This window comes from Nicotiana tomentosiformis, chromosome 12, assembly GCF_000390325.3.
Source record: "Nicotiana tomentosiformis chromosome 12, ASM39032v3, whole genome shotgun sequence".
NCBI classification, from domain to species: domain Eukaryota; kingdom Viridiplantae; phylum Streptophyta; class Magnoliopsida; order Solanales; family Solanaceae; genus Nicotiana; species Nicotiana tomentosiformis.
In genome coordinates, this window is record NC_090823.1 from 132450374 (window position 1) to 132465309 (window position 14936).

Consider the following 14936-nt stretch of genomic DNA (forward strand, 5'->3'; position numbering starts at 1 on the left):
AATCTAGTTAATTGATCATTTGAATAAGTTACTTAATTAATTTATTTGTTTGTGTAAATTTAGTTTAATAAGTAGGATTAAGAAAGAAATTGGGCCAAATTTGAAAGAGAAAGTGGCCAAAAGTGCAAGATAAGGGGCTGCCTTTGAAAGGGTCCGGAACGACGTAGTTTTGCCTCAAAACTACGTCGTTTCATTAAGTGACCCAAGATCAAATCTCACCCATTGATCACCCATTGATCTAATGGTCCGTATTTGATCTCTCAAGAGGTATTTAAAGCCTCAAAAATCTGAAAAATTCCCTCATTTCACCCATAACTCTTTCTCTCTTCTCTCTCTTCTCTCTCTTCTCTCCACCGCCACCGCCGCCGCCGGAAATCACCCACCGGCGGCGGACCACCTCCAAACACCTCCAAATTAACACCATATAATCTCCACAACCTCCTCTTCCCATATCTCCAAACCAATTCCTTCAAAAAAAACCTTCAAACTCCTTGAATTTTAGATCTAAGAAACTTTAGCCGCCACTTTTTGGTCCAAATTCTTGAAGCTCCGGCCAACACCACCCTACAACAAATACATGAATGGATAGAACTCCGCGAGACCTATCTTTTCCTACCCATTTCACCCCCAAAATCCCCGTCGCCGCCGGCCCGCTCCTCGCCGCCACCACGGATCCACCGCCTCACCACCGCCAAAATGCCCCGAACCCCCATTTTATCTATTTTTCGGCTTCAAGCATACTTGTTAGGTATAATCGTCATCTCTTTAATTAATTTCTGATTTTTTTTTTATTTAGTAGATTAGTTTCTGATTTTTTTTATTTTTATTTTTTATTTTTCTGTTTTGGTTATTTCTTATTAATTAGAGTTTCAAGTTAGGTTTATTTAATTAGCTATCTCTATTTAGTTTAGTGGTTTGTTAGATTCGTTATTGATTTAAATATGATCTTTAGTGTATTAGTTAAATCGTTCACTTGGTTAGTCGATTATTTAGTTGTTGTTAGTCGTTGTTCGATTATTAACGATGCTCGTTCTGTTTTGAGAATTAGTTTGTGAATTTAGTTGTTTGTTTAGTAATTAGTATGCACAAATCCAATTCATTCCCATCAAGTTGGTTTTAATACTTAGTTCAATTATGTTTTTAGTCTCGTCTATACTTTGTCAGTCATAGTTGTCCAAGTTTAATTTGTGTTGAGAAAGTAGTTTGTTGTTGATGGTTAAAATCTGAAGTTTAGTTTATTTTATCACAAAATAGGATAATAGTAGCTTACTTTTACTAGTAAGGTGGCTGAAAGGATATTTTTTCTCCTTGCTTCTGACACAGCAGATTTTCAGGTTGTCCTTTTACCTTTGGGACAGACCTTGAACAGTGTTTAGCACACAAAGTCAGTCTTTTGGACAGATTTTTGGTGAACCAAAATCTGTCCAAAAATCTAACTTTATTTGCCTATTGAAAGGGCTGCTTTTCTCCTATAAAAGGGACTGTCTTACACTTAGAATGCAGAGTTCCTTACTCACTGAAAAGGGGGACACTCTATTACACACTCTATCTTATACTGAGACACATCTTGGAGAGTTGCTGAAAGACATATATCTTTGAGAAAAATCAGCAGCTTAATACATATAACAAGCTAAAATTTCAGAGTTTTGTGAGGATTATTTGAGTGCAAAAAACCTTGAGAAAAATAGAAAGATCTCTTAGGCAATTTGTGAAGTTGATAGCTACCAGTTTCAAGCATTTTGTTGAGTTTTCTGGGTTGTTTTAACACTTGAGTTGCTGCTGTTTCTACTGTATTTGCTGCTGAGTTTTTTGTTGCTGCACTGCTGTATTTTATTATTCTACAAACCAGGTAACTTTCAAATTCTTATATTGCAGATTCTTGATGATAATAAGAAGGATTTGATCCCGGTTTGGTTGATGGAACATATTGGATCTGATTTTGTTTCAAGATGAATGTTATATTAGTATTATCATTATGTAAATCTGTTAAAGATTAGTTAAATTATCGTTTTCTTCTTTATATATGTGATTGAAATTGCATTCGGTTAAGATTACTTAGTTTAAGGAAAAGATAAAGACCCCACTTTTAACTATGTTTGTTTAGTTTGGGCTTTTTTCCGTGAGTTACTTTCATGGTTCATGTATAATTATCTAAGAAAGACTTCTAACTTCAAATATTTTGATGCTTTAAATTATAGTCAACATAATGTTATACTTAATATAGTTCTTCTCTTTAGCATTGAAGTATTACCGTTTTTTGTAGGTTTTATATTTAGTCATGATTTTTATGTTGTTAATGAGTGTAGTTTGATTAGTGCCATGTTGGTGTAGATGAGTAGAAATATTATGTTAGTCTTTAAGAAATAAGTTGGTTAAGAAGATAAAAGATAATAATTAGCATGTAAGTTTCTTTTATGAAAAAAATAATTTTTAGTTTGGACATCAATGTAAGAAGCAATTTGGGCTTAGAAGAATACTTGTTATTTTGTGTTGTCTCGGTCATCGAGGCTCTTAAGCAACATGGACCAAATAAGCTAAAATTTGTAGGCCCAATGACAATAGAAAGTAAGATGGGCATTTTCTTTAAAACCAATAAATTATCTTTTGTTAAATAAAATAAGTGGCCCAATACCATAAAAGTTTAACATAAGTTTACCCGGGTTTAAAGTCTTGCATTAGTAAAAATTATTTTTAATAATAATATTATTATTTTTTCAGTCAAACAAGTAATAAATATAAAAAAGAAGTGCTTTTTTAATTAATTTAAGTGATAGGCAATTTTAGGCACGTTTGAGATGTAGACCATGTGTTCATACACGGTCCTTGGTCGTTATTATTAATTTTTTTTAATAAAGTAGTCATGTGTGCATTCCCGCTCCTTGACTCTTCAATATTAATTGTATTTAAACCATGTGTACCGACACGTTCTTTGTTTTAATACATATAATCAAATAAGGACCTTGTGTGCTTGCACGCTCCTAGGCCAAAATTATTAATTATTAAGCGGTACTAGACAATAGTAACTTAAGGCAAATAATACACACTTTATCCAAAAATTATTCAAGCCAAATTTTAGTCAATTAAAGCGACCGTGCTAGAACAACGGATTCGGGGAATGCCTTACACCTTCTCCCCGGTTAACAGAATTCTTTACCCGGACTTTATTTTTGCAGACCAATAATAATAGAGTCAAATCTTCCTTTGATTAGGGATTCAAATAAAAGGTGACTTGGAACACCAACAAAAAATCAATTTCAAGTGGCGACTCTGTAAATAAAATAATCCCTACTCAATTTTGTCACTTTAATTGGAAAAACTCTTTAATTCACACAATATTATTTTGCGGGTAGAAAAAGGAGTGTGACAGCTCTGGCGACTCTGCTGGGGACATTAAGAATTCGAGCTTGTATATTGACTTTATTTGGCTTTATTAATTTTTGTATATATTGTGATTTATTTGGGCCTAATCTGTTACTTGTCCACTTTATAGTGTTTTGATATTGTTGAACTATACATATAAATTGTATCCTCTCTCGCACCCCTTTGAGTCTTTTTATAGTTAGTTATGTTGTGTTTGCCTACCAGCATCACAAAATTTCTATCTTGAGATAAATCCAGTTAGCCTACCAGCTTCTGGTGAAGGATTTAGTCACACATGCTTAGGCGAGAGAATCGTTAGCTAGCAAGTGCTGTTCTACTACTGGTGACGCTTGACGCTTCTCGGCTCGGGTTGTCCGCTCGAGTAAGCCAGTCTAGACACCTCTTCCATCAGGATTTAAACCTAGAAGAACATACCTCATGCCGGATATCCCAAGTAGGTTCGCTTTATTTGCATCACGTGCATTTGACTTAGCGAAACTCGGCACAGGGGCCGGGTCCGTATAAGACAGGTATCCTCTTTGAGACCATAACGTTCACTTATGTGCTACATGTTACTTTATTTGGGAGGCTTGCATGTCGACCGGCTTTAGGGTGGATTAGTTGAATCAGCAGATAAAAAAAAAAATATGCTCCCGATTTCTATACAAATGTTCGTTCATTTTAAAAAAAAAATTTTAAAAAAAAGGCCCGAAGTGATTTGGTGCGTTTGCTGTCCATGATTAATTTTTCATAAAGAGAGAAAATATAGTTAGTTTCATTGAAAGTTTTATCACCGAACTACGCGGGTCTGATTCTCACCGGATGTGAGATACGTAGGCAAACCTTATCGGTTCCGGCCCAATTTTCAGAAAAATTCAAAAATATTTTCCTTTTCCTTAATTCCCTATTTACAATTATTTCCTTAGAAAATCCAAAAAAAAAATCCAAAAATACTTTTTTTTAGTCCCACAGTTTAGCTTTTATTTATTTATTTTTTTCTTTTTCTTTTTCTTTTTCTTTTATAAGAGTCAAAACCCGAGAAATCGAAATATTTGTGTGTCAATAATATGTTTGATCAAAGTCTAACCCTGTGTCTGGGTAGACAGGTATACCATGAGTGGGGAAAGAGGTAAGTCTGAAAAGAGGCCCAGATCAGAAGGGATACCAGATTTTCTGATTGTCGATCAGATACCACAGTTGTTGTGGGATTGGTGGAGAGACTTTAAGGAATATGAGTGAAACCAGATAAAGAAATACTTGGGACATTTGGTTCACATGATTACGATAAAGCCGAGGAGGGATGTGATTGAAACTTTGATTCCGCACTGGGATCCTGAAAATAATGTGTTCCGTTTTACCGACTGTGAAATGACTCCGACCTTAGAGGAAATCACCCATTTCTAGGGGTGGGGCCGCAATCTTTGCCGCCAAAGGCCCATAGTACCAAAAAATGTGAACGAGGGTAGGTTTCTGAAGCTTTTGAACATAAATTACGGACAATATGAAGGTCTAGGAGGCAAATGGGTTAAGTTGGGCTTTTTGTTTCAGTTGTATGGCCTAGAATGCAATTTCGAAAGGAATGTGGGAAAATTGAAATCAAAGGAAGATAAGGAAACATGGAAGGTACATAGAAGGTTTGCATTTATGGTCACCTTTTTGGGGCGTGTAGTTTTCCCGGAAAGAGAGGGACGCATTGACATCCGCTTGGCAGGTGTAGTTGAGGCTCTGACCTCAGAAGGGGGTGATTATACTTTGGTATGATTCTTTCTTGCATTTTTCGTGCTTTAACTAGATGTAAAATGGGCGCACGAAACTTTGATGGTTGCAACATTTTGTTACAAATATGGTTTTTGGAGCATTTCTATCGTCATCCTACAATCACTAATTTTAGTGAGCTATGGCCCAATCATACTTATGATCACTAGAAAAGAATTGACGAATGTGACTTACCAGAGGGAATTGGCACCTGGAAAGAACTACTTCTTACTCTATCTGCCAAACGGATCACTTGGAACTACGATTGGTTCTCCTCTAAAGAGGTCATTTGTGAGTCTGCATACCATTCTTATTTGGTACTCATAGGATTGGATGGTGTTCAGTCTTATGCTCCACTTCGGGTAATGCGCCAATTTGCACGACTACAGGAGGTGCCACCAACACGAGATATGAGCAAGTTCTGTTATGATTTTGGTAAAGATCAACCTCATGATGAAGAAGAAATTATGAAAATTTGGTATGCAAGTAAAGTGATAATTGGCTTAATGTATGTATATTTTGATATATATCGCCTCACATTTTGCTCATGTCTCGACGATTTGAGATGTTTAATATGATTATTTGTGCTAAATTTTGGTATTTCTATGTGTAGGGATCATTCGGATGCAATTTGGGACGAAATGGCGCGAATTGGAGCGAAATCGGGACAAAAACGCAAAAAGTGAAATTTGAGGGCCACAGCGAGCGTGGGGCGCTCGCTGTGGCACAATTTACAGTAGCCAAGAAATTTGAGCGCCAGGGCCAGCGCCCCACACTGCCCTGGACGCTCAAGATGGGAAAATGTCCTATTTCGACTGGGACTCAGTTATTTCGACCCCAAGACGCCCCAACTCATATAAAAGCCAACCTAAACCTATTTTGGAGAGAGGAGGACGTTTTTGAGAGGAAACCACAAGCACAGAGCCGCCGTGGAGGCCAGAATTCATCAAGTTCCATCTTTCTCCCACCAAACTTAGTAATTTTTATGTTTCTTTGTATGATTTGTTGTTTGGCTACCATGTCTATGTGGAGCTAAACTTTACGTTCTAGGGTTGTGGTTCTTTCATAACTATTGTTATTCGGATATTGATTTTGCCTTATTGATTTATCATATGGGTTTATTTATTCAATCTTGCACTTAATTATTTAATTGCTTGATCACCAATTGAATACTATCTACGAATCTAGAATTGAACTCGAAAGTAGGAATTCTAGATTGCATATAGGATTGAGTAGAGCAAGTTCTTGAACTCGGGCATCGGGGAACGGATTCGTGGTTAGGATAGACATATACCTAATTGCCTTGCTTGGTTGATTTACAGGAATTATAAATGCGTTCTTGTTGATTCTAACTCCATAGACATATAGGCGTTAGGTTAGCTTGAATAGGCGAGTAAGAACTCGACAGATTCTTATGAGCAATATTAACCCTGTCAACCAATAAGCTAGATAAATTAGTCGGTCAATTCAATTGAAGAATACAATAGGATTGTTAGATAGCCCATAACCCTAGATCGTTTTCATTACATTGATATCATAAAAATCTGCTCTTTCTCTGTTCAAAGTTTATTATTTATATTTTTTTATTTAATTAGTTTAGAATAAAATATTTTTAGGTTTAATTCTTGTTTAGATAATTAGGATAGTCTAATTTAGTTAATAGTTAATCATAAGTCCTCGTGGGTTCGACATCCGACTTTTAGTCACTTTATTACTTGACGACCGCGTATACTTGCGTGAGTGTTTGGCCGCAACAAGTTTTTGGCGCCGTTGCCGGGGACTTAGAAATTAGCTATTTTTCTAGATTAGACATTTGTTTTTCTATTCTTTCTTTAGTTTAGTTAGTATTTTTTATTTTTTATTTTAGCATGGCATCTTGGTATAAGAATTATTCGAATGATGGTTATTCTTATTTTGATGATCCCTGTCCATATTGTGGAGGACCCCACTGGTGGAAAAATTGTCAGAATGTTCCCGGGAGCGAGTTGTGCGCACAATCTCAATCCTTCAAGTGGAATATTTGTAATATGTGTGGTGGTCAAGATAGCCATTTGGATGGTTGTCCTAATTCTTTTCATCCTTCTCAGAGCCCTTATTATAATCTTTCTAACAATATTTGTGAGTTTGATAGGGGAAATGAAGTGCAGGATATGGAACATGATGCATATATTAGGTATATTATGAGGCAAGTAGCAGAGCAACATGATGAACTCAAAAAAGATATGAAAAGAATGACGGCAACAATCACAAGAATGAAGGCTAATATGGAAGAATTGAATGAAGAGAGCAAGTTTCAAGAAAAGGAAAATTTTGAAAAAGTGGAGATTTTGAGCCAAACATGGCTAGTGGAACAATCTGAAAAGTTAGAAATATATGAGGCTCAACGTGAGGAAATTACTGATAGGACGAGACACTTTATAGAAGGAAGAGCTGAACTGGGATAGGAGATTGAAAATTTTGGCACTGATATTCACGACTTGGGAGCTAAATTAATTGCAAAGGTTGATGCGTCTAACGCCCAACAAAATAGTTCTGAGTTGTGTGAAGCTGAAAAGGAGCTTATACGCCAAATTGAGGAGCTAAAAGGGGAGAGTAAATCATTCGTCCATACTTGTATTGATGATGTCCATGTCGAGGAAAGCACTCTAGAGTCATGTGAGGAAGTAGATAATATTATATGTGAAGACTCTAGTGTGTGTACATATGAGGATGTAAAGAGTAATACAATTCTAAAGTTAGGGTGTATTGGTCCTCATTCCATACATTTTTCAAAATTGTGTTTGGATGATGACATGGAAATCGAGTCATCTGAGCCTTTGGAGGAGCCAATGGATGAGGAACGGGGTGCTTACATTCTTGAATTCGTCGTGCCAAAGAGACAAAATTGCATACCTCATCTGAAGGCCAAGAAGTGTAAAACGCGATATTGGTTGCTTGGCCCAATTAAATTTGTCTCACCGCCTCGGGAGCATAATAGAAAGCTTGAAGCCAAATTAGGGGCGCAATTCATAAGTTCGAGGTGGAGGCAAAAAGTAGTTCACGTCGTGTTGCGACGTTAAATTAGGCGCTTGTTGGGAAGCAACCCAGCTTTACTACCTTCTTTTATTTTTGTTTTTATTATATTATTTTTGTAGTGTCTGTTTTTATTTTGTAGGATTATGAGCATAGGAAGAAAGTCATTGGAAGAGTGCAAAAACAAGCTAGATGGTGAGAACTAAGTGTGTGGTGCCCGCACAAAGGACCATCCATGGGAGAAGTCTGAGTACCCCGTGAGCTGCTATTGTTTCGGCCTTTGGTCTTTCAGGGAGTTTCTTGTCCACCCTTGTTGTTATTTTTACTTTATTTGTGCATTGAGGACACTGCACTCTTTTAAGTGTAGGGTGGAAGATTCTCTATTCTTTCTATAGTATTATATTAGTATATTGTTAATTTCTTATCTTTTTATTGTTAGTTAGCTTCTTATTTTTAATAGCATAGTTAGTAGAATTAATGGTGTAGTATAGTAGTAATAGTTTTAGTAGCTTAATTAAAAAAGATAAAAATAAAAATAAAATAGAAAACAATTGAGAAAAAAATTAAAAATTTATTTTTTGGACTTTTTCCGACGATGGATCTCCTAGACAATTTTCTTGAGGGATTAAAGTCTAAACAAAAAAAAAACAAAAAAAGAAAAATCCAAAAATATGTTTTTCTTGTAGCAATAATCCCCTGTGGTTTTTCTTTGTGCCTCGGTTCTTTTCCATGGGATGTAGTTTGAACCGGGTAAATTTTTTTCTTTGAGAATAGATTAGAGTTTAGAAAATAAATGGAGGAAGAAATATGAGATTCCTAGGGGTTCTTGACTTGTTTGATAGTAGCGTATTCAGGCTTTGGCATATGTAGTGCCTTTCCTATGTTTTAAAATTGATCATGAAGCCTTTATAAATTGGATAGCATGTTTTGTGGCACCTATTTCTCGTTTTCTTGACTTGTGTTCACTTTGCGCTTAATGCTCAATATCTCGTGGCTCCGTGAATATTTACATCTGTTGAGAGTCGGAATGGGGCCGTCCTTAGTGAGTCATGTGCCATGTGTGGTGAGGTTTTTGTGTTGTCCATGTATTGTACTTGTGTCTAGAACTTGCCCGGTATGTGAGTTGAAGCGAAATTTTAGGTGATGCTCGGTTTGAAAAATGATTTTAGGCTTTCTTTGATCTTTTTGAACTTAATTGCTTATCACAAATAAAATCTATCCCTAGTTAACCCTTTTGAGCCTGTAGACCTGTTATTTGGTACCCACATTACAAGCCTATACCCTTTTTATTCTTAATTGACATTGGTTTGATCCTTTTACCTCTTAAAGCACTTTAATTATGAAATGAACGCTAAAAGAAGTAAGAAGGGACTAAGTGTGGGGTGGATTTTGAGTGGAACCAATGAAAGAAAGAAGGGTACACTTATTTTGTAAAATAATACACCACTAGCGGAAATTGAAATAAAAAAAGAAGAGAAAAATCTGGAAAAAAAAGAAAAAAAAATATAGATGAATAAATTGTTGTCTTGTTCTTGCTAGTGGGTATGAATTAAAGTAGTGCTTAAAGAAAGAGGAAATATTGTTGGGGGTGATATTATTTGTGAAATTGAATTGGTGTTGAAGAATTTGCGCTTAAGTTATTTGGTGATGTGTTAAAGTGCTTAGGAGGTTGAGTCACTATTCCTAAAATATATCCTACCCGTCCCTTAGCCCACATTACAACCATGAAAAAGTCCTAATTGATTTTAGATCGAGCGAGCTTAGATAGTAGAGATTTACATTAAGGGCAAGCCTATGCTACCAATTACATGCATGTGACTTCTTTTGTGATAGTGAGCAATTGTTTTGATATATATGTGAGCATGAGATTCGAATGTGTGGATTGATTTTACTCTCTTTGCTTTTGTTATGAGGGCACATGATTTCACGAGGGATAGGTAGCATTATTAGACTTCTTTAGGATGTTGGGTGTTCAATCCATGAGTGCATTGTGACATTGAGTCGGTTTTTGAGCCAAGGATTGTTATGAGCATGTTGTCTTTATTTGAATATTTTTGAAGTATGGCATAAGTTAAAAGGAAGTGTATGTGATAACCTATGCTAGAGTTTAATTGTTGCTATCAACCATGGTCATTGGTGGAGAGTGCTCAAAGATAGAGTTATTTGTTGGTTGACTCGAGGACGAGCAACGTTTAAGTGTGGGGTATTGATAATTGGCTTAATGTATGCATATTTTGATATATATCGCCTCACATTTTGCTCATGTCTCGACGATTTGAGATGTTTAATATGATTATTTGTGCTAAATTTTGGTATTTCTATGTGTAGGGATCATTCGGATGCAATTTGGGACGAAAGGGCGCGAATTGGAGCGAAATCGGGACAAAAACGCAAAAAGTGAAATTTGAGGGCCACAGCGAGCGTGGGGCGCTCGCTGTGGCGCAATTTACAGTAGCCAAGAAATTTGAGCGCCAGGGCCAGCGCCCCACACTGCCCTGGACGCTCAAGATGGAAAAATGTCCTATTTCGACTGGGACTCGGTTATTTCGACCCCAAGACGCCCCAACTCATATAAAAGCCAACCTAAACCTATTTTGGAGAGAGGAGGACGTTTTTGAGAGGAAAACACAAGCACAGAGCCGCCGTGGAGGCCGGAATTCATCAAGTTCCATCTTTCTCCCACCAAACTTAGTAATTTTTATGTTTCTTTGTATGATTTGTTGTTTGGCTACCATGTCTATGTGGAGCTAAACTTCACGTTCTAGGGTTGTGGTTCTTTCATGACTATTGTTATTCGGATATTGATTTTGCCTTCTTGATTTATCATATGGGTTTATTTATTCAATCTTGCACTTAATTATTTAATTGCTTGATCACCAATTGAATACTATCTACGAATCTAGAATTGAACTCGAAAGTGGAAATTCTAGATTACATATAGGATTGAGTAGAGCAAGTTCTTGAACTCGGGCATCGGGGAACGGATTCGTGGTTAGGATAGACATATACCTAATTGCCTTGCTTGGTTGATTTACAGGAATTATAAATGTGTTCTTGTTGATTCTAACTTCATAGACATATAGGCGTTAGGTTAGCTTGAATAGGCGAGTAAGAACTCGAAAGATTCTTATGAGCAATATTAACCCTGTCAACCAATAAGCTAGATAAATTAGTTGGTCGATTCAATTGACGAATACAATAGGATTGTTAGATAGCCCATAACCCTAGATCGTTTTTATTACATTGATATCATAAAGATCTGCTCTTTCTCTGCTCAAAGTTCATTATTTATATATTTGTTTATTTAATTAGTTTAGAATCAAATATTTTTAGGTTTAATTCTTTTTTAGATAATTAGGATAGTCTAATTTAGTTAATAGTTAATCACAAGTCCTCGTGGGTTCGACATCCGACTTTTAGTCACTTTATTACTTGACGACCGCGTATACTTGCGTGTGCGTTTGGCCGCAAAAAAAAGTCTCGGAGTTGAATGATATGGTAGAAGACCGAGATCGTGGAGAGGTGATCCCTGAATATATTACCTGGTTTCATGACCCTTCGTCGCTTAGAGATGGGCCTGAAGGGTCCAATAGGAGGAGAAATGATCAAAGAGCTATAGAAAGGTTAAAAGAGGAATTGGAGCATGCCCGGATGACCATATCCAAACAACAAGCCCAACTACAAGCCGTAGTCGCTCAGATTCGTTTAAATATTGAGAAAGATTATCAATCTACCTTACGGGTCATGGATAAAGATCTAAAGGATGCTAAAAATGAGGCGGCCCGCTTAGAAGAAGAACTGTCAAGCACTATTGGTTTAGTTAGAAGAGCTGAGGCAAATAAAAATGCTGAAATACATAAGCTACAAGAAGACTTGAGTATCGTTGAAGAGGATACGCACCAACAACAATTGGAGTTTGATCAGTAGAGAGAGAAGTTTGAAAGAGAAAGGGCCTATTGGATACACTCAAAGGGTCAGTTTCATGCACAATTGGAAGAAATAAAAAGGCATAAGAGAGGACATCAACATGCAGATTTTGAGGCAGAGCGGCGTCAGTGGATGATTGAGAGAGCTGTGCTAAACCGCCGTATTAAAGAATACGAGGGACGCGAGACACAAATGGGGAACGCCCTCAACACTACCCAGATATGGTTGCAGAATTGTCACATGAATATGGGGCAAGCCAGAGAGCAAGTACTTCAATTGGCAGAGAAAGCAGCATATATTCACAACGATCATCGTCATCTAAACAATGAGAAAGTTGGTCAACAAGCACGTACCCTCGTTCCACAGTTGCCGGTAGTGTTTCAGAATTTGTACGAGATTTTGGGGGGAGAGTGAAGGCCAAGGGATACAGACCTTTGATGATATCAGTTTAAGCAAGAATACCATTGAAGATTAAAGTTTTAGTGCAGTCAATTAGTTTGTAGTTTCATTTTTCATTTGTCGCATTTTGAGTCATACTTATGTCTTTAGAGTCAATTTTAATAATAATAATAATATTAAAAAAAATGTTATTATTTCCCCCTGAACTACGTAATGATCTGATTCATGCGGCGACATGATACGTAGGCAACCCAAAAAAGGTTCGATCAAAATATTTTTCAATGATTCTAAGATGAGGGATCAAAATGAGGTGTGAGTTAAAAAAAAAAAAGAGAGAAGAAAATAAGAGCGTCAATAAGAAGCAACCTCATAAGCCGGAATGAAACATGAAGCCTCCAAAAGCATGCTAGAAATAGTGACAATGATTGGAGCATGGCACATTATGTGTGATTCTTATCTATAAAATGCTTAACCTTAACACGTTTGCTGTGTCTTACGTAGTAAGCTTAAGGTGGTTGGTTTGTGGTGAAACTGGCAACACACCATTACTTCACTAGATCTAAGGGAGCAGTAGTAATGACCAACGATGATGAGATCGAGCTGATCACTGACGACCCCCAGGGTCAATCAGTTGAACAAGAGTCGGAGGAAATAAGAAAATTGAGACAACAATTGTCTGATGTATATCAAGCTTGGGTGTCTGGTCAGCCTCCACCCCGTGGTCCCTCAGAGGGAACTTCCACCATACCCCTGGCTACTCAACCACCGCTCCATACAACGAGCGACCACATCCTACCACCAGGGTATGTGCCAAATTATAGCCTCCACGTTGCTCCTGGTACCTCTAATGTGCGACCTCCAGTCGCACCGGTCAGGAACACTCCTCCAGTCGTGTCTGGCGCACCGGCATACACAATCCCGCCTCCACCTCCTGTGATGAGGCTAATCAACGAGCCACCATCTCATGCTTATGATGGCCAATACTACTCTCCAAATATGGCTTTCGGGGTCTCGGCTCCATATAATCAGACTCCTCAGTACGATTCACCAGTGGAAAACAAAAAGCTTGTCAAGACGATTGAGCCGGATGAGATGGCCAGGAAAATGAAAAGTCTTGAACAAAACATAAAGAACATATAGGGACTAGGGGGTCACAAAAGTGTTTCGTTTAGTGATCTATGCATGTTCCCTCACATCCATTTTCCACCAGGGTTTAAGACCCCAAAATTCGAGAAGTATGATGGACACGGCGACCCTATCGCCCATTTGAAAAGGTACTGCAACCAGCTGAGGGGTGCAGGTGGAAAAGAAGAATTACTGATGGCTTATTTTGGGGAAAGTCTTGTGGGGGTAGCCTCCGAATGGTTCATTGACCAAGATATCTCTCACTGGCATGTCTGGGACGACATGGCCCAAGCCTTCATTAAACAATTTCAATATAACATAGATATTGCGCCGGATCGCAATTCCCTGTCCAATATGAAGAAAAAGCCGACTGAAAGCTTTAGGGAGTATGCAATCAAGTGGAGGGAGCAAGCAGCTAGAGTTAAGCCACCCATGGATAACCACAAGTTGATCACTGTTTTTCTGGAGGCCCAAGAGCCTGATTACTTTCAGAACATGATGTCCGCAATGGGTAGACCTTTTGCGAAAGCGATCAAAATAGGAAAAATGGTCGAAAATGGCCTCAAGACTGGCAGAATTGTAAGTCAAGCTGCTCTCAAAGCCACCACCCAAGCTATCCAAAATGGGTCGGGAAGTTTGGCAAATAGGAAGAAGAGAGATGAAGGGTCCATGATGACTTCGGGATCTAGGGAAGTTCAAAGAGGGGCATCGCAACCTTATGTGCAAGTTCAGCAGGGGCAATCCAGCTACCCTCAACATTACTATCCCCCGCCAATTCCTCAGTACTCCGTGGGACCGCCACAATATACAGTGTTTAATGCTCAATCATATGCTCGTCCTCCCAATCAACAGGTACGGGCACCCGTTCCAAGATTCCCCCGACCTCAGCAGCAAAATTTTCGGGCACCCTACAATGCTCGTCCTAGGCAGGATTATGGTCGAGAGCAGAGGCCGGTGGAAAACTTTACTCCATTGGCTGAATCATACTCTAGTCTATTCCAGAAGTTGAAGTAGATGGGCGTGATTGGACCCATCGCTCCCCACCATATGCATCCTGATTCGCACGGATTTCAAGCAAATGCTAGGTGTGAGTACCATTCAGGTGCTCCAGGGCATAGCACTGATGACTGTTGGACCCTGAAAAGAGCCATAGAAAGACTCATTGTTGAAAAATTGATTGTAGTCACGAATGGCGAGGACCCTCCTAATGTGACCAATAACCCGTTGCCAGTACACAATGATGTTCATTTTGTGGGAATGATTGGACGAGATCATGTATACAAGCCAGTTGGTCGAGCAAAAATGACAGTGGTAACAATTCAAGAGGGAACCAAACTGGAAGTAAGTCCAAGCCTAGA

General features: G+C 38.0%; 1 long non-coding RNA gene across 1 annotated transcript; it reads left to right on the plus strand.

The window, feature by feature from the left end:
• The first annotated feature begins 299 nt into the window (after window positions 1-299).
• On the plus strand, window positions 300-2219 carry LOC138903516 (uncharacterized). The gene is made up of 2 exons (XR_011412701.1): window positions 300-748; window positions 1876-2219. It is a non-coding gene; the product is annotated as an uncharacterized lncRNA (long non-coding RNA).
• Window positions 2220-14936: the final 12717 nt, after the last annotated feature.